Here is a 24,648-nt window from a genome sequence, read left to right as displayed (position 1 = left end):
AAAGTTCCAGAGTAGCTCAGGGTCCCCAACTCTCAAAGTAGCCTGTGTTTGTCTTTCAAAGCACATATATATTAATATCTTCCTGCCCCACTGCCCTATAAGGTCCTTGAGAGCAAGAACAATATCCCCAATACCAAGCACAACATCTGCCACAAAGTACTAATGATTTGTTGCATTAATGAATGGACAATTATCTTTAACTGTGGTTAATTCCTTCCTCTGCTCGTTTTCCTAAATGACTACTTTAGGTATAAATGTTCCTAATTATTCTCATTTGTTTATTCATTTGTTCTACAAAGAATTGTTCTAGGGCCTCCCTGGTGGCGCAGCGGTTAAGAATCCACCTGCCGATGCAGGGGACACAGATTTGATCCCTGGTCCCAGAAGATCCCACATGCCGCGGATCAACGAAGCCTGTGTGCCACAACTACTGAGCCTGTGCTCTGGAGCCCGTGAGCCACAACTGCTGAGCCCGAGTGCCACAACTACGGAAGCCTGTGCACCTAGAGCCCATGCTCTGCAACAAGAGAAGCCACAACAATGAGAAGCCCACACACCACAAAGAAGAGGAGACCCCGCTCATCACAGTTAGAGAAAGCCCGTGCACAGCAACGAAGACCCAACATAGCCCAAAATAAAAACAAACAAATAAATTTATTTAAAAAAAAAAAAAAGAACAGAGTAGAAGAGACAGCATTTAAAAAAAAAAAAAGAATTGTTCTAGGTACCACTCTCTTTCAACTGATTTGTAGTTTTGTTTACGTTTCTCAGAGTATCATTTATAACCAAACAATATATAAAATTTAGGTTTCTACCCAAATTTGAGTCCTAGTCACTGCACCACCACTGACTCATTGTGGGGATTTGAGGCAAGTTAATTAATTATCTCTATTGTAGAGGGTTATTATGAGGTCTCAGTGATAGAAGGTGAATAAAGCAATCAGTAGAGTTCATAGCACCTAGTAGGAGCTCCATGAATGTTCTTTCCTGTCTGGCCTCAGTGGTTAAAGAAAAAGGACTCCTTGCTCACTCCAGGGTGTAATTCTGAATCCCTTCTCCCTCAGCACTAATCAGAAAGGTCTCTGAGCTGAAACTCAAAGAGATGTCTCCAATTTTAAGCCCTTATTCACTTAACGAGTAATTAACTTTTTGGTTTGGTGAGTAAAAACTGGATCTGAGTTCTGTAATTTAGGCTGCTATCTGTGTGCTTAACAAAGGAGAAAATTACAATTTTCCTTGGATGTTCTCTCTTTCCCACAACCATCAAATAGAAGATTAGTTTAGTAGCAGGATATGGAGTTGATTCTGGAGTCAGGAAGCCCATCCATTAAGCTTTTAGACTAACGCAGGCACGAGGCGATGAGGGCCTATTGGCCAGAGGACTAAAGAGGAGAGGAGACAGAGGAGAAGCATCCTAAAGGGAGGCCTTTTCTGAGATCAACCTGAAGTAGCTACTCTCTATACTTGTTCTAATCCTCCAGGAAGCACTAACCATTATCTGACATTTTTCTTCTTTGCTTATTGACTGTCACCCTCCACTAGAACATAAGCTCAAAAAGATAAGGAACCTTGTCTGCCCTATTTACTATTACTATATACCTAGCACCCAGAGCAATGCCTGGTGTAAAGTAACACTCGGTATTTATTTGTGGAATAAATAGTTACGGGAAAATGGGGACCAACCAGATAGAGTCAAAATAATTTCAAGGTTTAAAGCTTGACCAAGAAAATAAAGTATCAAGGACAAGGTACCTCTTGCAGAGGAGTAAAAAGTTTTATTTTATTTTGTTTGTTTTCTTGTAGGAGGAGATATGAGTGTTAATAGTTTTGGATATGTTGAGTTGAAATGACGGTAAATCCCTAAAGGTGAAAATTTCTGATGGATGGCTATTTATACCATAAGATTCATTTTGATTTTGAGATTTTAAGCAAAACAAAACAAAACCCCAATTTAGTTCTAGGTCCTATCCTAGGCCCTAAAGACATAAGGATAAAGAGCAGCTGTTGCCCTTAGGGAGCCCTTAATTAGCAGGAGGAAATAGACAACTAATTATGTTAGAAAATAAGAGCTATGTTAATAGAATGATAAATATAGTGTCATGGTAACACAGAGGAGGGAATAAGTAATTCAGCTGAAGTTGTAGAAGTCCAGGATGTGTTCCCAGTGTGAAAAGATGAGTACTAAATTCTAGGAAAATAAGATTGGGGGAAAAACCCTGAGCTTGGTAGTTTCATTCAGGTATAATGCACAATCTATGCTCAACAAATCATTGGAAGATGACTGATGGACATGAAGCCAGGTACTGGTTATTTTTAAAAAGACAGTATGCATATTATTGTCTACTTTGTTGATATTAGAAACCATGTTTCTGAAGAATTTTTAGTAATATGAGAAAATGTTTGTGCTACAACAGTTTTTTAAAAGTAGGATACAAAGGACTTCCCTGGTGGCGCAGTGGTTAAGAATCCACCTGTTAATGCAGGGGACGCGTGTTCAAACCCTGGTCCGGGAAGATCCCACATGCTGCGCAGCAACTAAACCCATGCACCACAACTACTGAGCCTGCACTGTAGAGCCCACGCGCCACAACTACTGAAGCCCATGTACCTAGAGCCCGTGCTCCGCAACAAGAGAAGCCACCGCAATGAGAAGCCCGTGCACCACAATGAAGAGTAGCCCCCTCTCGCTGCAACTAGAGAAAGCTCGCATGCAGCAACGAAGACCCAATACAGCCAAAATAAATTAATTAATTAATAAAAAAAACGTTTAAAAGTAGGATACAAAATTACATACAGGGTTGGATTCTAACGATTTATTTTCTTCTTTTGGAGTTTCTAAATGTTTCGCATAGAGAATATATTAATCAGACCCCCCATTAATAACAAAAATATTTACAAAGATAGATTGGAAGAAACAAAGTGAAAAAAATAATTAGGGGGAAAAAGGAGACAGAAAGGTGGTACATGAGAATGTTAACCAGAGTTGTCTCAGATTAGTGGGGTTATGTGTGGTTTTTGTTGCCTTCTTCATACTTTTCTGAAATTTCAAGGTTTCTATAAGGAACTATAAATCTTAAAATGTGAAAAATGTATCATATAGTCATAGATTTCATTTACTTGTTAATTTGTTTAACAAATGAGTATTTGTTTAGTGCTTAAACTTTCCTCAGTGCTCGAATTAGAAGCTTAGAGTTTCATCTGATACAAGCTATTTATTTCAGTGGTTAGGAAAACCCAGAGAGGTTATAAGATAACGCTTAGGTAGTTAGTGCAGGACTAGAAGAGGGATCACTTGCTTTCAGTTCTGGACTCTCCTCATTTTATCATTTTAAAACCATGTACAAGAAAAATGTGATTTTGCTAACCACATAATCAAATAGCAGTAACTTCCTTCGTGGACATCCCTGCCATTTCCCTCTGACCTACAGCCTCGCATTCTTCATTCGAAAGTTCCATTTTGTTGTTCATTGACAGATGAGGAATGGATAAAGAAGATGTGATACATATATACAATGGAATACTACTCATCCATAAAAAAGAATGAAATCATTCCATTTGCAGAAACATGGATGGACCTAGAAATTATCATACTAAGTGAAGTAAGTCAGAAAGAGAAAGACAAATGCCATATGATGTCACTTACATGAGGGATCTAAAATAAGACACAAATGAACTTATCTATGAAACAGAAACAGATTCATAGAGAACAGACTTGTGGTTGCCAAGGGGGAGGAGGGGAGGGGAGGGATGGATTGCGAACTTGGGATTAGCAGATGCAAACTATTATATATAGAATGGATAAAAAACAAGGGCCTACTGTATAGCATATTCTATATCCTGTAATAAACCATATTGGAAAAGAATATGAAAAAGAATGTATATATATGTATAACTGAATCACTTTGCTGTACAGTAGAAATTAACACAACATTGTAAATCAACTATACTTCAATAAAATAAACTTTTCTTTTTAATGCAAAAAAAGTCCCATTTTGTACATACCATTTCTCTAGTCTGAAACATTCAAATGCTGTTCATGACCTCCCAAATTAAGAATATTTAAGGCCTTCTCTGGTCTGGTTTTTACATACTTCTCAATTATTATACTTGGTCTGCTCATTCATTGTTCATGTATAGAAAATATCAAATTTATCTGTTTGTGCCCTTCCTGTTCCATGACTACTCTCAGCTTTTCTCCTATTCTTAAGTAATTTTCTCAGCAGAGGTGTGTGACAGAATGGAGACAGTCAATCAGTGAACAGGACGGAACACTAAACTATCACAAAGGCTTAACCTCTATTCGGTTCACCATTCAACTGGTATGTGACCGTGAGTAAATGATTTGGGTCTTGTTGAAAAGCCCGTGCACTTCACAGGGTTACTGTTCATTTCTTCATGAATTTTTATCGTATATTTACTACCTACCAGGCTCTGCCCTTAGGTACCGGGCATTCATCGGAACGAGATGGGCACAGCCTGCATGCTCAGGGATCCAAGAAGGAAAAGATAAAAACACAAAGTAAAACAAAAATAAACGAAGCAGTTACAAATTGTGACAAATGTTATGAAGAAAACAAAGAAGAGAGCAAGAAAGAAAAACTTCAGAAAAGGATGAGTATGATAATATTTTAGCCAAAAAGTGAAAAGGAGCTAGCTTAGCTAATGGTAGGGAATGAGTTTTTTTAAGTAGAACAGCATGTACAGAGACCCTAAGATGGGAAAGTCTTTCTAATGTTGGAGGAATTGAAAGAAGACTCTCGCTAAGAGTGCAGTGAATGAGAGATGAGAATGGCATGAGATTATGTTGGAGGTAGGCAGGAACCAGACCTGGAGGGCCTTCGGCCTGTAATAAGACATATTATTCTAGGATTAAGGGATAGCTGGAGGGTTTTAAACCAGGGAGTGGCATAATCTGATTTAAATGGTTCTATCAGTTGCTTGGAGAATGGAATAAAGTAAAAGCCATCAACTGTAACCCAAGGCAGCAATGGTGAAGGCCTGGACTGAGGAGTGACAATGTAGGCAGAGAGAGAAGTAGACATACTTAAGACATATTTTGGAGGTAGAAATTATGAAGACCTTATGAAATAATGAACTGAACAAATTTAGTAAAGTACAAAATACTGGGTATGCTTTGAGTTTTATTATCACCCCTCTGAGCTTTGTTGAACAGACAGAATGACATTGAGTTATTCTGCTACCAATGGGGCTTCATTGTATCTGCTCTTTATATCTGTACTGCATCACCCATCTTAGCCAATGAAATCTGCTTTTAAAAAATTTACCTTTTTCTTAAATTCTCAATATAAAATTCATTTATTCAAGAAATATTTGGAAATTCCCTGATGGTCCAGTGGTTAGGACTCCTCACTTCCACTGCAGGGAGCACGGGTTCGATCCCCGGTCCCTGTTTGGGGAACTAAGGTCCCACATGCCTGCCACGTGGCATGGCCAAAAAAAAGAAATATTCATTAAACAAAAAGTATTGTGCTCTCATAAATCGATATAGGTAGCAGATTTGACTATAAGTTGATCCAGAAAGTAATTTATATATTATTTTCATTCAAAGATTACAGTCATCCCTTGGGATCTACCGGGGATTGGTTCTAAGGCAACCTCCATCACCACCCATACCAAAATCCACGAGTGCCCAAGTCCCTTACATATACTGGCATAGTATTTGCATCATATAATAACCTACTCACATCCTCTTGTATACTTTAAATCACCCCTACATTGTTTATAATACCTAATGCAGCATAAATGCTACGTAAATAGTTGTAAATACAAAATAAATTCTATGTAAATAGTTGCTGGTGCATGGTAAATTCAAGTTTTGCTTCTTGGAACTCTCTGGAATTATTTTTTCCAGAATACTTTCCATCCGTGGTTGGTCGAACCTGTGAATGCAGAACCCAAAAATAGGAGGGCTGACTGTATACTTGCTCTGTAAATGTCTCTTTACATACAAAAGAAGCTCCTTTATCAAACTATAAGAATTATGTGCTAGCATAAGCAAAGTATGTTGATGGAAAATAACAGAATAGAATCATAATTTGCAATGGAATTTAAGGTTACATCTAAATAAATAATTACAAATTAGAGTAAAGAATATTAAGAACAACCATTGCATAGAATTATATCTTTGATTTTAGAATCTTTCCTTTATTAATAAAATATAGTATAGTAAATTAATCGTAGTGACTTCTATACTTTAGTAAACCCAAACATGCTGCTATACAAAATAGAAGTCCCCATATCCACCAAAACAAAATGAAAAATGCTCCTTTTGCTCCAATTTAACTTTAACATTCTTTGAGGATGTTCTGAATTTCAGAGAAATCCAATCACTCCCAAATACTGACAAACTCTAGCCTGTCTACTTCAAGTCCTAGCCTTTGTTTAAAGTAAGTGGATTAACATTTTCATTGTTGGGATTTTCTCCAATCTAGCTTTGATAGGTTATCAGCAATTAAAAAAAAAGGACCCACCATCACAGGACTCTTTAAGTCTTTCTCCTCACTCCTCGCCACTCCCCAAAACCCCCTTTTTCTCCACAAAAGATCATATGACTCATTTTTTTTGAATGTAGGCAATAGTCTAGTACCTTCCTTTTATCGCACAGTTGCAATGTTTGTTGTTTCCTTGACAAACTTTTGATAAATGTTTGCCTAATATTTTTAAGTCCAGATGTCTCTTTAATATGGAAAGAGTTAAGAGATGTACATTTCCCTATTGCATTTTCAGGGCACTTCTAGTACTAGGCAGACCAAAGCAAGATTTTCAAGGGTTCATGGTTCTAAGCACCCAAAGGAGTGGGTGCCTCGTTGGTCCACTTGGTGTTTCATGTCCAAAGCCCTGACTAGGACTTCTGAAGATCTGTGTTTTCCTGTGTAAACTTTGTCACTACTGATTAGCTGGATTGGCCTCCAAAGAGAAGGTTCTTCTTAACAGATCCACATGTCATTTAGGAACAGGAAGAGAGTTTGTCTGCCATGATCAGAACCTGCCACCACGGCACTTTTCTTCTTCCAAAGATACAGACTCTTTTTTTAATTTCATTTGGACAGGCTTCGTTTTTTGTTTGTTTGTTTGTTTGTTTTGCGATATGCGGGCCTCTCACTGTTGTGGCCTCTCCCGTTGTGGATCACAGGTTCCGGACGCGCAGGCTCAGCGGCCATGGCTCACGGGCCCAGCCGCTCCGCGGCATGTGGGATCTTCCCGGACCGGGGGCACGAACCCGTGTGCCCTGCATCGGCAGGCGGACTCTCAACCACTGCGCCACCAGGGAAGCCCCAGGCTTCGTTTTAATTCTGATTACAATTATGAAAATTATGACTTCTTGAATTGTACCTCCTTTTTTTCTTTCCTTTACTATTTGGTCAAGTGTGTGTTCTCTCTCTGCAAAAGTTTCCTAAACAGTGACATTTATAGGCTACATAATTTGTCTCATCAATAATGGAAAACTGAAAATCAATATGGTAGATATTGATCTGTGTTCTCTGATGTGCAATGTAAAGCCATTATTATACATACACACCTATATCTATATAGTATATAGATGCATCCCCTGAATATGCAATGTTTCCATTTATTCCTGACTCCCTTCCTCCACCCCTTCTGACCGGGTATCAAGTTTACAACAGCTATTAGCAGAACAACCACTTCTTGTAAGAGGAGACACATGTAAATGGTTTTCTGGAGATGGCAGTCCTGAACTAAATTCCTGACTTTCCATGCCCTTCCCCTCACCCCTGTTGCCAGAAACTTCGCTGTCAGCTTGGAGATATTGGGAACTTTGGAAAATGGAGAGGCAGCCGAATACAGCAGAACTCCTGGAAGCTGAGTCTCAGGAACTGGATTCTTTCCAGTCTGAGCTGGAAACCCTAAGCAAAACTTAGCTTTTCTGAGCTTTGGTTTCCTTTCTGTTAAACAGGAATAATACCTTACAGGTTCAAATGTATATCAAATTTTATTATAAGGTGATATGCAAATGCTAATTGTTGCCATCATTTAAAAGTAAAGGCAGGACTTCCCTGGTGGCGCAGTGGTTTAGAATCCACCTGCCACTGCAGGGGACACGGGTTCGAGCCCTGGTCCAGGAAGATCACACATGCTGTGGAGCAACTAAGCCCATATGCCACAACTACTGAAGCCCGCACGTCTAGAGCCCATGCTCCGCAACAAGACAAGCCACCACAATGAGAAGCCCGTGCACTGCAGCGAAGAGTAGCCCCCACTCGCCGCAACGAAGACCCAGCGCAGCCAAATGATAAAATGTAAAAAAAAAAAGTAAAAGCAGAAATTGTAAATAAACAAATAAATGAAAGTAGGAACTTATGGGAATTCCCTGGTTGTCCAGCGGTTAGGACTCTGTGCTTTCACTGCTTGGGCCCCAGTTCGATCAGCCTAAATAAATAAACAAAAAAACAAATAAATAAATAAAATTTAAAAATAAATAAAAGTGGGAACTTAAAGAATCAAATTTTGGAAACTTTGTCCAAAAATACCTTGTCTTAACCTGAATTTCCCCTATTAAATTGCATTACATTCTTCCTCTCCAAAATATACATGTTTGAAGTAATAATATATTCCTTATCTTTTTAAGAAAGAGCTCTGCAAATATTCAGAATCCATTAGTCTTTCACATATGGTGTTCAGTTAGAAGGTTTTAATAGAAAATTAAGATAACTCCACTTGAGTGCCTGAGAGTTTTACTAGGGAAGAAAGAAGCAATCATTAGAAAATAAGACATTTTTAAGGAGTTGGAACAGACCCAAGTGGGGGGAAGCAGTGAGGACTTGGGACAGCCCGGAAAAACACCAGCAGGAGAGAGAACAGAGGGAAAAATGGAGATAACAAGACAGGCTTCACATTTTCTAGAATTTTCCTCTTTATGGAGAAAATGGGAAAAAGCTGTCTTCATTCCACTCTCCTCAGTAATACTTTTAGGACCCAGAATTCAAGCAAGCGGTATACATCCAAGGTTGACCAGGTTTTTGTGCACTCGCCTGGGAACTCAACCATCACAGTGTTTCTGAAAGAAAAATGAATTCCAACTTTCAAAGAGCCAACCCTCAAACGCATTTTTGGAATGCAATCTGTTTGAAAGTGAAATAGCCGGGTGGCCTGTATAAAGTCATCTTTCAAAAAACAGTTGCAGTTAGAAACATATCCACTTCTGTGAAAAACTGGTTTCTAATGGGGGCTGAATCTTTTGGAGCTATCTTATATACTTTTCGGAAGGAGAAGATGGGCTGTAAATGTAGAAATGAGGGATTTATATTAAAATATTTAGGTAGATTTTTGAGATTTTTTAAAGACAGTGGTCTAGAATGGTTTCACCAAGTTCAGACATCCTGAATATCTTCTTTTTCCATAGCCCTGAAATCAACTATTCACTTTAGGCTATAATGGGACTTCCTATCCTAAAAACAATCTCATCTACCATAGATCACATCTATATGAAAAAAAGGCTGTGCAAAACATTTATAATACTATAGCCATGTCCACGTGGTTTACTAACCCCCTTTGGAGAATTTAGAATCACTTATACTCACAACTGAAAAAATAAAATGGCAAGTTGAGGTGAAATAACAAAGTTCATCAAGTACTTGAACTTTTTTCAATCAGGATAGATATAACTTAGAATTCCTTCTACAGTAATTTTACTCAGATAAATGATATGAAAAATGAAAATGATTCTTTACTAAATTATTCCAGCCAACTCATCCCTTTTACACACTAGTTTAAGACTGCAACCCCGGTAAAATGGTAAAATGTGTGTTCAAGAAAAGAACTAACTTACTTTTCCTGCTACGGGCAGTTACCCATAAGTAGGATGAATATAATTTATGGTACAAACCAGGACACTCTTCTCTAGAAAAATGCTAAACCAGATGAAATATCAGGAAAATAGGCATAAAACAGTATTTTCTTGGGAAATCACACTATGGTACCTGATTCATAGCTGCACTTTGGCTGCCCAGATTTCCCTCTCAACCTAGTGTGATCTGAGACAGAGGACTTAGTGCAAAGAACACTGACCCAACTGCCTTGGGTTTCCTCCTAGAGAAAAGACACATCCTCTACTAGCTCTTTAAACCAGAAAACTAGGCAAACGTAGGCCTCCTTCTTTCTTCCACCTCTTTCTTCCAACCAATGATCAATTCTCATTATTTTCCCTTCCTAACTCCATCCACTTTTACCCGCTCCACTATGACTACCTTAGTTTGGGTCATCATTACCATCTGCATCATTGCAACAGCTTTCTATTGGCTTCTATTTTTCTCCTGAGCCCTCCAATCCATTCTTTACAAGGATGCGTAACTGATCTTTCTCAAAAGATCATTCTCCATCTTAAAATCCATATTGGGTCCCCATTGTCCTCAGATCAGTCTTTAGCTTGTCCTGGAAGGCCCTTCATAAATGGAAACATAGGGATTTCCCTGGTGGCACGGTGTTTTAAGAATCCGCCTGCCAATGCAGGGGACATGGGTTCCATCCCTGGTCCGGGAAGATCCCACATGCTGCGGAGCAACTAACTGTGCATGTCCGTGCACCACAACTACTGAGCCTGTGCTCTAGAGCCCGCTAGTCACAACTACTGAGCCCACGTGTCACAGCTACTGAAGCCCGCGCGCCTAGAGCCTATGCTCCGCAACAAGAGAAGTCACCTCAATGAGAAGCTCATGCACCATGACAAAGAGTAGCCCCCGCTCACCGCAACTAGAGAAAGCCCGCGTGCAGCAATGAAGACCCAACGCAGCCAAAAATAAATAAATAAAATTTAAAACAACAACAACAAATAAGTGGATACATAGCTCCAACCTCCTCTCTTAATCACCCCTTTCCCGCCCCCTTCCTTGCACACTATGCTTCAGTACACTGAATTACGTTTAGTTCCTGGAATGCACCTCCCATTTAACTATATTTTGCAGTAGCGCTTCCTCCTCCATGCTCCACATTCTAGCTCACCCCATCCCATTCCTGTGCCTGAAATTCCTTTTTTTTTTTAAATAAATGTATTTATTTATTTTTGGCTGTGTTGGGTCTTCGTTTCTGTGCGCAGGCTTTCTCTAGTTGCGGCGAGAGGGGGCTACTCTTCATCGCGGTGCGGGGGCTTCTCATTATCATGGCTTCTCTTGTTGCGGAGCACAGGCTCTAGGCACGCGGGCTCAGTAGCTGTGGCTCGCGGGCTCTAGGCGCACAGGCTTCAGTAGTTGTGGCACACGGGCTTAGTTGCTCCGCGGCATGTGGTATCTTCCCAGACCAGGGCTCGAACCCGTGTCCTCTGCATTGGCAGGCAGATTCTTAATCACTGTGCCACCAGGGAAGCCCTGAAATTCCATTTTTATTATTTAGATCTCGGCTTAGAAAGGACTTCCTCCAGAAAACCTACCTCCTCACAGGTCCCACATCCTTCACATGCACTACCAGCCCAGTAATCTACACTTCCCTCATCAGAGCACTTAACCCAACGATGGTTCACTTCTTTGCCTGAAATTTACTGGAGTGTGATTTCAGTGAGAGCCTGCAGTTCCAACTTTCCTGTTTTGCACAACAAATCAAGAAAATCTACATGCTCTCATGGATGCCAGCCTGACTGTGCCCTTTCCTAATCCCCAGCCTCCAGTCCTAATTTCTATATTCTTTTGCAGATCATAGTAATAGCTAATCATACTATCCTGTCTCATTCAATTTTCCCCCTTGTTCTAAGTCTTCTCCTTCAGTGGAAATGAATACCATGTACCTTCTGAGTGCCCAAGGGCAAGCAACATATGGAAAGGAAAATTGGCTTATTGCCATAAAAAACACAAACTCAGCAGATTTTTCTTTCCTCCTAAATTTAACATGATGAAGAAAAGTGCTTACATCACCAAAGCTCCCGAGACCCCAGGGAAATCACTGACAGCTGATTTCTCAATCTCCTCAGAGTACTGTAGAGGGCAAATGCCTCCAGTTATGGGATCCATGCAGTCACAAACGGATGAAGGTGTTTAAAAATCATAAAATACTACGTAGACATTCATTAAGGTATGTTTATGATCACCATATTCTTATTTTAAGTTTGAGACTGTGTTTCAAACACAAAAGGATGTGGAAACATAACCTCCTCCTCATTTGGAAAAGTACCTCGGGGGCACAAAAATTCAGCTTATGTGAGAATAAATAATGAGAATGAATTTAGAGCAAACACTATAGTGATCCTCTGGAATTCAAGTAGGAAGACAGTATCCATCCCTGGCTAAATGCATCTGCTTCTGTCATGAGCTCTATCTCAAGTCACAACGCTTTTGAAATTTCATGGCCAGGACAAGAAACAATTGGACAAAATGTTGCCATTTGGAACCAGTGTGCCCAGAGTTAAAGAAAAAGATTCTGTGGATATTCATTTATGGTTGGTTGAGAAGGCTGTCGTGTAAGTCCAAGCTTCTATCAATACACACTTGATTAGATCTGTTAGAATAAATTATTCACATTTTGGGGAAATGTTCAGTATTCCGGTGTTCTTTCTGTATTCTGAAAGATAAATACTGTCATAAATAATACTTGGGTATCTGGGAAACACAATTAACTGTTTATTTACACACAGCACAAGTTAGTACTATATTAAGTAATTTAGATAGACAGTGAGTAGCCTACCCCTTTCCACTTTTTTCCCACTGTGATTTAGAGGGAAATCTGTTACTTACGATGCCCCAAACTGAATGAGCTGGTTTTGTCCCCAGCTCTACCTCACTCCTTGCCTAGTGTGCTATATATCAATACAATGGACTTATTTCTGTTCCTCAAAACATTTGAGGTTCTTTCTTGACTGGACCTTTCTTTGCACATGCTGATCCCTCTATCTGGAATGCTGTTCCCTCAACTCTTTCCCTGCTGGCTGCTTCTTAATCTTTAGATTTCAATCTAAAATCACTTCCCTGGAAAAGCCTCCTTTGAATATGTTTTCTTCTCTCCTATTTGTTTCTAACATAGCTCCCAGTTTCTTCTCCTAGGGCTCATTCAATGTGTTATTTGTTTATCTCTTTCCTACTAGACTGTAAATATCTTGAGGGTAGGAGCCACAACTAACTTGTTCCCTGTTGAATTCCCAGGACCTGCACAGGGCCTGGCACACAAGAGGCTCCAAATATATATATATGTCAAGTGAATGTCTGAAAACAAGGATTGAGAAAATATATAATGACGTTGGTTCTGTGAATCAAGTATTGCTTTAAATGGTTTTGTATCTTATCAATCTCAAATATCAAAATACATTTTAAAATATTCATATAGCACCATTATTATGTATACATAGACACTCAGGTTGCAGTAGTAGATTAAAGATCATTTTAAATTATTTTGAGGAACCCCAGTTCTTGAAGGATTGGCAGCCGCTGAAATAGACATAGAAGTTTGTGCTAAATCTTGCTTATGCTATGACATACCCTAGAAACTATTTTTTCATTCTTTCATTCATTTGTAAGAGATCCTTGGTAAAACCATGTTTTTCCTAAGATTTTTTTAAGCATCAACAGTGTAAAGCTTCTCTCTTCAAAAATTGCAGTAAATCCAGACAGTTAGCTGGTTCTAATCAATTGAGGTTTTCTTGCACCTAGCAATCACTGAAGTCTAACCTTTGCCTTTCTGAAATTTAATTTTTCTATGCAAAAAATCCCTTACTTATTCATTTTTCTCTTATCTAAATCCTACTAAATGGCATGGAGACAAAGGTGAGCCCCCTTTAGTAGTCCACGGCCCAACAGGACACATGAATAAATAATTACTTACAATTCAGTGTCACCCAGTGGAGGAGTTGTGCTCCCAAAAGGACCACATCACCCATCTTGAGATGGTTTCCTACAAGAAGTGGAGCATGAAGCGGAACTTAAAGGTGCTTAGGACTAAGCTGGGAGACGTGGAGAGAAAGGGCACAGCATGGACAGAGGCATTGAAAAAAGAAGCATTCTACTGTGTTCCAGGAATCACAAGCAGTTCAGTGTTCCTGGAGCAGAAACCTTGGAGGAGTGGAAACTATTGAAGCTGGAGAGGTAGGCAGGGCCAGATGCAAGAAAAGGAGCTCGTTCCTTATTAGGGTGCTCGGACTTTATACTCCAGGCCGTGGGGATCCACCAAAGGCTTTTGAGGGAATCGTTAATAGTTAAACTCAAACAAAAAAAGAAAAAGAAAAGAAAAAGTTCATCTCCAAGAACATGTGAATTGAAAAATTTTATGTAAATTACTTTCCATTTTTACGCTACTAGCAGTTGGAAGACACATTTCATAAACAAAAACTTCAAAGGCTTTACAATCTGGCACTCTTTTAATTGTGTTTGTTCCAAACACTTTCCACATCGAAATGGATGTTTAAAACGAATAAATTTGACATTGTGAAGTAGCCCATCTTTAGGCCTGATGTTTATTAAATAGAAAGATTCAAAAATCATCCAATTATTTTTGGAAAATGTGCATGAATGTGTGGTATTTGGAACTCTATTTTAGAACCCAAATGTCATAGACATCTGGACACAAAAATTATGCAAGAGAGACCTTTAGAAATGTGTTACTAATTATTGACTCTTCCCTGAAACAGCACAACTGAGCCTTTGTTATATGCACTGTGTGCGGTACTGCTGTACACTGTGGCTTTTTTCACGTTACCGTTTATTTTCATAAGATAGTCTTCATAACGAGCATCACAAAGTGCATCATAGAGTTAATAATAAAGCTAGTAAGCTTCAGAAATAAATAAATTATGTTAGCAGCAATGAACGAAGAAAACAGTAGCTTAGAAAAAAGTGTATAAGGAAGGAAGAGAAGTATGATCAAGCTAGCTGAAGAACTGGGGAGAATTCAGGGCAGCCAGCTATAACTGAGAGGTCATGTGAAGTTGTGGAGTTGGGAAAACTGGATTCTAGTACTGGTCTTATAACGTACCAAATATGTTTTTTAATCTCTCTATGCTTTAATTTTTATCATCTATAACATGAAAAGGTTATACTTCATAGTACTTAAAGTCTCCTATTCTAAAATATAGGTTATAAGAGTTTAAAATATCGTCAGTTTAGCTACCATATACACCAGAACAATTCTCAGTGACAGTGTTTAAGAACAAGGCAAGATCCCTGCTGCCATAGAGCTTAAATTCTGGTGGGAAGGAAAAGACAGAGTGATAGCTGTAAATAAAATAACTGTATTCGGGGACTTCCCAGATGGTCCAGTGGTTAGGAGTCCGCCTTCCAATGCGGGGGACGTGGGTTCGATCCCTGGTTGGGGGATTATGATCATACATGTCGCGGGGCAGCTAGGCCCACAGCTATAGCCCAGGCCCTCTGAAGCCCGTGCGCCACAAGTAGAGAGTCCATGTGTGCAACTACTGAGCCTGAGCACTCTGGAGCCCACACACCACAGCTAGAGAGAAGCCCTGGCACTACAACAAAAGATCCTGCATGTGGCTACTAAGACCCGATGCAGCCAAAAATAAATAAATATTAAAAAAGTAATAATCAGCATTAAAATAACTGTACTCAGTTCAAGTCCCATGAAGGAAATAAGACAGGATCATATCCTAGAGAGAAACTAGGTGGTCTGGGGCCCACATTACGGAGATGATCAGGGAATGACTGAGATCTGAAGAAAGAGAAGAATCCAGATTTGTGAAATCCAGGAGTCAGGCATCTGATGGAAGTTACAGTGCAAAGACCGGGGTAAGGAACAGGCTAAACTTCCTTGAGAAACACAGAGGAGCCAGGGGAATTGGAATCTAGAAATGAACGGAAGAAGGACAAAAAAGGGGGTAAACTGGACAAGGACAAGAAAAGGGATCCTCATAGGTCATGGTAAGAAATTTGGATTTTTGTCTTAAGCGCCATTGGCAGCGCTTGGCAGGATTTCCGCCGGAAAATGACACAGCCTAATTAAAAAAATATATATCACGTTGGCCATTGTATTGAGACCTGATTGCAGATGGCAGATTGAAAGCAAAGAAACCAATTCCAGAGGCTGTTGTAAAATGCCAGTTAAGAGATGGTAGTAACTCGCACTAAGATGGAGAGGGAGAGGCATAAACCATGTGAGTTGTGATGCACTGGCCTAAATTCTTGTATTTAAATGTCTTCAGTGTTAATGTGATACTTCAGAAGCTGCCTCAGATTAACTCACAGTTTGGTAAACTTGACTTAAATTCAATGAAAAATGAAGGAGATCAGCTAGGATAAGGGTAATGCCAAATAAATGTCATTTGCTCTGAAATTTTTGTACTGAATATGGTGCCATGCATATTTGGGGATTTACGATCAGAGTTACAAATAAGTTAAGAAGCAAGTGTATTCAGAAAAAGAAATCAAGTCTCTTTAGGATAGCTTGATGACTGGCAAAGAGTTCCAGTAGATACTGCTGTCCAGTTCTATTTTAAAAAGACCTAAATTTATTCAACATTCTATTGTGAAGCATTAGACTAGATATTTTCAGAGGATCGTCTCCTTATTTTGAACAATTTCTCTGAACCCATTTGATGCAAATAAGCAACCAGAACTATCCTTAAAAAATACAAAACATATCAGTTTTCACTGCTTTTTTGTTACATTTTAAAAGTAATACAGGGACTTCCCAGGTGGTCCAGTGGGTAAGACTCTGTGCTCCCAATGCAGGGGGCCCAGGTTCGATCCCCAGAGCGGGGAACTAGATCCGGCATGCTTGGGACAACTAAGAGTCTGCATGCCACAACTAAGACCTGGCACAGGCAAAAGAAAGAAAGAAAGAAGCAGGGGTGGGGAAGGGAGAAAGAAAGGAAGGAAGGAAGAAATATTAAAAAAAATAAAAGTAATACAAAAAAATACAGTGACCAATAACAGTAGAAACCAAGACGTGTACTCCATTTTGAGAGAGCTAAGGTATAAATGTTGTTATAGCTGCCTGTTTCTTGTTTAAAGACATCAGCACATCGTATCAATATGTATAATATAAACCTAGGCATTTCCTAAGTTAAAAAAAATGTGATTTTTAGTCTCCTTATTTAAAACTCAGGAATCATTTTCCTGTAGAAACAATATAATCTGCCAGGCAACCCCACAAATATCTGTTTAGCCATTATGTAGTCAAATAACAGTGAGTGGTACCTTAAGTTAAAATTATAGGATGCATAAGGGCCCCCCTTATGCAAGAGGAATGTGAAGAAGAAAAATACTTCCATACTTTCTCTGGATACAGGCATAACTCTGGAAAATTATTTTGCCATATAATAATTTTGGGACTCTACCATCTCCTTCTCTGCAAGTCTCTGCTCTGAGAGTCCTCTGTTCTCAGATTACTTGAGTACCTACTAGTTGATTGACCCCAATATTGCATACTCCCAAAATTACTCTTTATCCTCAAATTGCCTGCCTCCTCTCCTTGCCAAAATTCTTCTGTTTTCTTTGGTGTCATTTAAAAATTAGGAGAGCAATCTGATTAAACAATACATTAATCTATAAATGGCTGGTAAGTAAGTAAACTTCAAAACCGTGTGTACCTTAAAAATGATTGCCTATTGGGACTTCCCTGGTGGTGCCCTGGTTAAGACTCCGCACTCCCAATGCAGGGGGCCTGGGTTCAATCCCTGGTCGGGGAACTAGATCCAGCATGCCGCAACTAAGAGCCCACACGAAGATCCCGAGTGCTACAGTTAAGACCAGGAGCAGTCAAACAAATAAATATTTTTTTAAAAAATCGTTGCCCATTGGGACTTCCCTGGTGGCACAGTGGTTAAGAATCTGCCTCCCAATACAGGGGACACGGGTTCGATCCCTGGTCCAGGAAGATCCCACATGCCGCAGAGCAACTGCGCCACAACTACTGAGCCTGCGCTCTAGAGCCCGAGAGCCACAACTACTGAAGCCCGCACACCTAGAACCCCTGCTCCACAACAAGAGAAGCCACCGCAGTGAGAGAAGCCCACACACAGCAAAGAAGAGTAGCCCCCTGCTCACCGCAACTAGAGAAAGCCCGCGCGCAGCAACGAAGACCCAACACAGCCAAAAATAAATAAATAAATAACTTTATAAAAGAAAAAAAGTCCTCATACTGTTAAAAAAAAATAGTTGCCTATTAGCCCAAGTGAATCCTTAATTAATGTAAATTCAGCCAATCTAACAAAGTAAAAGTGTTTTACATGATGTAGGGTAGGATATATCAAAAAGAAAAAGAATAGAGGAGCCAGATTTTTCCTATTTTCTTTATTTCCAGAGCCTTAGCTTCTCTAACAGCTCCATGTACAAATTCTTTTATGCATTTTACCCAAGTTAATCTTTATTACAGTTCTGTGAGTGGGTAATATCCTTGGTGTATAGAAAAAAATGATACATCTCTACTCTCCTAAGGCATATTTGATAAAATTTTCCTTAGGATTAGGATTTGTCCCCTTAGAATACACCTCTGGTAAGCTTTTTCCTGAGCAGAACTAGGTACCAATCCCTCACCTCATCCAAAAGTTACCCTTTTCTCGCCATTCAGATAGTCCTTGAAAGCTTTTACGTTTTCCTAGGCTAGTCAGAGAGCGGTAATTGTTTACATGATGTCACTCTGTCTAGACCTGAGAACGCCTGTGGCTGGGCCTCCTATTTGGTGAGATGGAGTGGAAGGAGTTCTAGGCCAGTGTTTGTACTGGCTCTGTCACTAACTTGAGCGAGTCATTTCCATTTTCTGTGTCTCTGCTTCCTCATCTAATTGGAAGGTGGATGTGAGTGTAGGGGGTTGTGAGGGGTATATAATACCTATCTCATCCTCTCTCCCAAATTGGTGTCCAGATCAAATGAGATGATGTATCTGAAAACTCTTTGAATAAATACAAAGCATTGTAATTCTAAAACACAACTATTTATTGAGCTCTCACTATGTCCAGGCACTGTGCTCAGTGCTTTATATGATTTATATTATTTAAGAAACAAACAAGAAGTTTTCATTAACCCCATTTTACGGAAGAGGAAATGAAGGCTTAGATCAGTTAAATGCCAAAGGTCCAAAGGATGCTGTCACATAACTAATCACATGGCGAGTAAGTGGTGGGGCTGGGCTATGAGCCCAGGTCTATCTCGCTGCAATCGTCACCTCTTCATCACTGGGTTATACTGCTGCCCATTTTATACCTGTAAGCCAGTAGCATCGGCCTCATCTATTTTTATGAACCCTAAATACAATTATCCCTCATACAGACATTCTAAATCTATTTTACTAATTGTATAGTGACTTACTCTACTTTTTCTCTTCATATGTTACGTATCAGTGTATTCTGTAAAAATGTAAACTTCTTAAAAATAAAGCCCATTTCCTTTAGTGTTCTCTGTATGGTCCCTAGCACAGATGTATAACTATTTTGTGAGGAGAAGAAGGAAGAATCAGAAATCTAGGCTGGGTAGGAGGGTAGTCAATCTATTGAAAAGGGTCCCTAAAACAAGTGATCCTCCCAGGAACAACCGAGAGTTTTATTATTTATTTATCTATTTATTTTGGCCGCACAGCTGGCGGGATCTCAGTTCCCTGACAACGGACTGAACCCAGGCCATGGCAGTGAAAGCCTGGAATCCTAACTACTAGGCCACCAGGGAACTCCCTATTTAATATTTCTAAGTTGCCAGCTATAGTAGAGTTAAACACCAAAATATGCTTATATAAAGGTATTTTTAAAAGTTGCACGTGGGTAGAAGAAAGTTGTGAGTCACGTACTGAAAGAGGCTTAGTATTTTTGTGTATGTGTATTATACGAAAAATTAGAATCACATTTCAGAAAAGTGCCCCAAATTCAGCAACCAGGATTAAAACCTTAAGAAAAAGAATACACTGAATAATTTCTTTCTTCTTAGGAGCTGACCTTAGTTTATATCTGTATAGTAGATCAAGACCAAGTATATTGATTCCTATTGTACAGATGTGAAAGATAATGCAGATAATGAACAAGTTATGCCCTTCAAGGCCAGGAATAATTGTGGCCAACCAAGAAGTCAGGCATCTCGAGAGTGGAATAAAAAAAAAAATGGAGTCAACTCCGGAGCCATACAGAGAATATCTATCTGCACACACACTCTCTTCTGAGCCTCTGCAACCACAGAAAAACACTGCGGGAGGCGACGTGAACAGAGAGCCTCTCTTGCTAGCCTTTGGCAGTGAGTAATTCTATCCAATATAACCTTTTTAAAAAAAATTAATTTATTTATTTTTGGCTGCGTTGGGTCTTTGTTGCTGCGCTCGGGCTTTCTCTAGTTGTGGTGAGCGGGGGCTACTCTTCGTTGTGGTGTGCAGGCTTCTCACTGAGGTGGCTTCTCTTGTTGCAGATCACGGGCTCTAGGTGTGTGGACTTCAGTAGTTGTGGTGTGTGGGCCCAGTAATTGTGGCTCGTGGGCTCTAGAGCGCAGGCTCAGTAGCTGTGGCGCACAGGCTTAGTTGCTCCGCGGCACGTGGGATCTTCCCAGACCAGGGCTTGAACCTGTGTCCCCTGCCTTGGCAGGTGAAATTCTCAACCACTGCACCTTCAGGGAAGCCCCTCCCAATATAACTTTATGAAGGTCACCTCCCATCTTCTGCTTTTAAGTGGGGGCAGAAAGGGAAGTGTTTTGAAGGATAATTATGAGAAAGATTCAGCTCTTCATGTTTAAATTTTCCTCTTCCTTTTCAAAAAATTATCTTTGGGCAGTAGTTGTCAAGACCATCATGTGTCAAGTATAGTCAGTATCTAGGGAACTACTATTAGATACATCCAGAATGTTATTCTCTAAGAATAAAATCAGTAAGTTAAAAATATGGAGGATGAGACCTGTCTTCTATAGAGAAGACAGATCATAATTAGATGCCTGAGAAAACTGCGACCATCCAAATCTTATCAGGGTGACTGCTTATTTTTATTCCCTGGTCTATCTGTAAGGTGATCAAGAGAAAGTGAAAATCATAACTAGGATAACAAGGCCAGATGAGGACAAAGGGCCAAGTAGCGAAAGTGGTTGAGAAAGCCAAGAGTGAGAGGGGGTGCGTTCTGAGGTCACTGTTTATTACATCTTGTTTAAACAAAACAAAACAAAATTGTTAGCAGAAGGCAAGAATCTAGGCAATGAGAGTGACCAAACCCATCCCCCAAAACAGAAAGTTGGTTGTATTTCTCCTGCATTGTCCAGGAGAAAATCATTTACTCTGCCAGACACAGTATGTCCAGGTCCCGGAAGATAAGTGTTTTCTGTTACAGTGAAGGCAGGAATAGTTCATCTGGCTTTTTTCTAGTCTGGAAGAAATATCTCAGGAGACTGGCAGTTTCCCCTTGTTCCAAGTTCACACTCAACAAACAGCCCTCTGATTTCTAATTTTACTTCCTGTTGAAGGCAGGAGTGGATAGAAATAGCAGGGCCTTTGAACATGTCTATATCTTGCACTGTTAATTAATACATTTGCATTTTGTTTTATATCTCAAACGTTTATAATTAGACTGTTGAGGTTAACAGTTCTGCCTAATAATCTAGGCAGTTCAAGTTCATTTTCAAAATCAAATTTCTTGGGCACACCTAGGCTTATCTGGACCAGACAACTGAAACATGGGATGAGAGCAGAATAAGGCAAATAAATTGGTCAGCTAGTTTTTCTCTGATTCCATTACGCCCTATCGACATAACTTCAACAACAGGAAGACTTGCGGTAAATGAAATAATTTTTGCACTTACTCCATGACTCAAGACAAAGAGTGAGGGACTTCCCTGGTGGCGCAGTGGTTAAGAATCCACCTGCCAATGCAGGGGACACGGGCTCGAGCCCTAGTCCGGGAAGATCCCACATGCCACGGAGCAACAAAGCCCATGCTCAGCTACTGAGCCAACGAGCCACAGCTACTGAAGCCCGCGTGCTGCAACTACTGAGCCTGTGTGCTGCAACTACTGAAGCCAGCACACCTAGAGCCTGTGCTCCACAACGAGAAGCCACCGCAATGAGAAGCCTGTGCACCACAATGAAGATTAGCCCCCGCTCTCCGCAACTAGAGCAAGCCCGTGCACAGCAACAAAGACCCAATGCAGCCAAAAGTAAATAAATAAATAAATTAGTTTAAAAAAAAGACAGAGTGAACAAATGCTACAGGAGACAGAGGCGATAAAGTTATTTCAACTCCAAGCATCTGGCTTTTGAAAACATTTTATGGGAGATAAAACATTTTCAAGTTTTATCCACACCTAAAAGTGTTTATAGCTACAGACTATTATATAGTGCTGATGAATGCAATCATTCCTTAACTTATGTGTGCCTATTTTGTGTCGGGCATTTTGTGCAATGTCTGGAAATCCAAACTGAACAAGGCATACAAATAAAAAACTAAAATAATCAGAGATGGATTGTGAGATCACATATAAGGCAGTAATGGTAATACATAGAGAAATTCCTGCATGTGGGGCTAGAAAGACTTCCTTTGAACTAGGTTTTGAGAGAAATACAACAGTTTGCCCTCTTTGTCTAGGAGGAAAAAGGGAATTCCAGGCAGAGGAAATGGGTAGGAAGGAAAGCCTAGAAGGTATGAAGCAGATTGTCTTGTACAGCAAATTACTGGAATATAGTTCGAGCAATGGGGAGATAGGAGGTAAGCTTGCTGAGGACTTAATCAGGTGGGGAATGGGAGAGGTTGGTGGTGACATTTCAAATGTTACTGTTTTGGGGAGTTTTATTTATTTACTTATTTTTTTGACTGCGTTGGGTCTTTTTTGACGCACATGGGCTTCCTCTAGTTGCGGCGAGTGGGGGCTACTCTTCATTGCGGTGCGGAGGCTTCTCACTGCGGTGGCTTCTCTTGTTGCGGAGCATGGGCTCTAGGCACACAGGCTTCAGTAGTTGTGGCACACGGGCTCAGTAGTTGTGGCTCGAGGGCTCTAGAGCGCAGGCTCAGTAGTTGTAGCGCACGGGCTTAGTTGCTCTGTGGCATGTGGGATCTTCCCGGACCAGGGCTCGAACCCCTGTCCCCTGCATTGGCAGGCAGATTCTTAACCACTGCGCCCCCAGGGACGTCCCGTGGTGACATTTAAAATAGAGAAACAATATATTAAGAAAAGTATAGCTGTCATGACAGTGAGGCAAAAGTGAGCAGGGGAACGCAAGACCAACTGAGTCTAGGTCCTAAATTAAGGCAGTTGTAATGAGACTGCAAAGGAAAGAGACTAGTTTGGCAGCTAGAATCGGCAGGGCTTGGTGACAGATTGTGTTTAGGGGCGAGAGAGGGAGGAACTAGCAGAACTCCCAAATTACTGGCTTTGGAACATAGGGATCTTTTATTATATCTTTCTCTAAACCATTATACATTATTCATTGAGAGATTAAAGATGTGCCTGCCTTGTGAAACATCATTAGTTTCCGACTAAGGGAATCCCTAGATTAGAAACCCCAAGCCACCCCCATTCCTGCTTCTCCTGTCCATTTGGTGCTTTCTCAGGAAGCTGTGGCTCCAGGCAAAAATACATACATATATAATAAAACAGATCTATTGTCCTAGTGAAAGAAATACGAAAGCCAGAATATATAATTAAACATATTTGGAATGCTTAGAACTAGGTGTACGTGGCTTTATCACAGACTGTAGCTGTGCTCTGTGTGCAGCTCTGCCTGCTTCTCATTAAACAAAGAATTGGCTTTCAAGAGCAAAAACGTGAAAACTTATTTAGTTACAGGATAACCAGAAACTTGTGCTTGAAAATTTAGCTGTGTATTAGCAAAATTCCATCTTGACTTTTCTACTGGGTAAAATAATGAAACAAATGCGTATTATTCCAAATAGATACTTCTTGTATTAAACATGTTTGAAGGTTAAAAAGTTTATGTGAATATTATTTCTCAAGTTTTGCTCAGGGTTTCATATGCTTTTGTGTCTCCCCTCTGTGTGGCCGTTAGAGAGGCATTCTAGCCTCATGGTTAGGAAGCTAGACTCTGGAGTTATGTTGCCCAAGTTCAAACACTACCTCTGTCACTTATGTCTTTGGTCACTCCATCAGTTGCCCCTGTTAGCTTGTCACTGACACACACATGAAATTAATTATATCAGCATGATCTTTGAGTAGATCCCAATCCCAATGCAGAAATACTAGATAGGACTTGACTTCAAAAAACATAAAATCTAAGTCAGTGGTTCTCAAGCTTTATTGTACATTAGAATCACCTGGAGGGCTTGTTAAGCCACAGATTGCTGTGCCCACCCATAGAAATTTCCAATTTAGTAGATCTGGGGTCAGGGTCAAAAATTTGCATTTCTGACAAATTCCAAGTGATGGTCTAGGGGTCATACTTGGAGAAATACTGATCTCATTGGAAAGGGAATTCATTTAGAAAAAAGAGAAGAGAGATATAACAGTGCTTAGAAAACACACGTACACGATTTGTCATGATTTTGTTTAGGAAGCTATATACACTGGGAAATCCAGTGGCTGATAAGCCATTCATTTCAGTGAAGATCACTCATTTTGTTTTATTACTAAGATGACCTTGAGTTTCTGCCATTCTAGGAATGTATCCCCATAATTAGAGTGCACATTAGTCCCACTCAGAGAAACCTGTTTACGCCAACTCACCTTTTCCAGTATTTTAGGGTTTTATGCTTGAACTTGAACCAAATCAAACCATGAACAATTTAACTGGGATATATCAAGCTAATTTGTTGAAATCCCAAACTAAGTCAAATCCCAA

The sequence above is a fragment of the Orcinus orca genome, chromosome 17 (assembly GCF_937001465.1).
Source record: "Orcinus orca chromosome 17, mOrcOrc1.1, whole genome shotgun sequence".
Classification (NCBI taxonomy): Eukaryota; Metazoa; Chordata; class Mammalia; order Artiodactyla; family Delphinidae; genus Orcinus; species Orcinus orca.
The sequence above is the reverse complement of the archived record's forward strand: the minus strand, read 5'-3'. Positions refer to the sequence as shown.